The following is a 1,414-nucleotide window of genomic DNA, read 5'->3' as shown; positions in this document are numbered from 1 at the left end:
AGATGCTCATCAAAGAGGGAGTTCATGCCTTGAATTGACTAATACTAGTTGAACCTAGTACATCAATAAATAGCTCTCCTCTTGCCAAACATAAAGAGTTAATATATATAGAAAAAGTCGATGTTAATTCATTGTGGAAAAAGACAAACACCCTACATGGATCTACTATCTTAAGTTCTTACAGAAAAAATCGTTGCTCTAATCATTATGAAAAAAGATGAGCAAGAAACATGAACACAAAAAGGGGGTGTACAAACTAGTGTTTGGAGGAGATGCTCATATATCTAGGCCCTAGCATAAAGTTTGACTTTTAAGGTGAAACAACAAACTCTTGTGAGCATCTATAAGAAGCAATTATTCATGAATAAAGGTATCATAAATATATTAAAGAAATGAGTTCATAAAAATGCTATGGTATAACTATACTCACTCACACACTCACATGAACTTTGACATTGATGATCTTATTAGGAGTGAACATCCATAGTGATTGTTGAAAATAAGAGGGTGTACTCTATTGAATTTGTTTTGTGAGTTACACTATGTTTGAACTAAGATGTATCTAGGTGTGTTACTTGTCATATTGCTTATTTTATATATTTATATATATATATATATATAAAAGTTCAAATTTTTTGTTATTTTTATTTTTTCTAATATCTATTTATTTTGGTTTATATAAAATAAATACAAAAATAAAAATATAAAGTTTTTATTGTCAGTATGTGATATTGGATAAGTCTGAGAATTGTATTATGAAACAATAGCATAAGTCCCAGTGGGACTTTATAGCTTAGCACGTGCACAGGTCTTAAAAGCCTTAAGGACTTAAAGACTTAAAACCTCTGCTGCCTCTCTCATTTACTCCCAGCCCCCAAAACATAAGCCCTTTTTTACACCCATTTTCACGGCTTCTTGGCTCCTTCACGCAAGCCTCATTTCATGGTGCCCCTTTCATTTTCCTCTCTTAATTTTCCATCATCAAAATAAGTATACTCGAATCTACTGATTTTTTGTTTCTTTTTTTAGTTTTATGTTTCGGAATGTAGATAGATGAAGTATGTGTGAAGGGTTTTGATTTTAAGAAGCATTGGGCTGTTTTGTTGAGTTGAGTTGCCTGTAAATGGTTTTTTTTTTTGTTTATCTACTCTATACATGTATTGAGGACAAGTTTGTGTAGCTCACGAGATTATGGCCTTTGTTTTCTCATGGGTGCACACTAAATATTTGTGATAATTCCTAACTTATCTCAGATCCTTTATTTTTGGCTATTTATAGTGGTTCTCTTATACATATGGCAAGCCCATAAGCGTGAGTAGAACATATATGTGTTTTGAAAAAATCAAGGGATTCTAATATCAACCGATTCTCACACCTTGATTTTGGCTATTTCTTTTCTGACTTGGTTGAAGTG

Source organism: Carya illinoinensis, chromosome 13 (genome assembly GCF_018687715.1).
Source record: "Carya illinoinensis cultivar Pawnee chromosome 13, C.illinoinensisPawnee_v1, whole genome shotgun sequence".
Taxonomy (NCBI): Eukaryota; Viridiplantae; Streptophyta; class Magnoliopsida; order Fagales; family Juglandaceae; genus Carya; species Carya illinoinensis.
The sequence above is the reverse complement of the archived record's forward strand: the minus strand, read 5'-3'. Positions refer to the sequence as shown.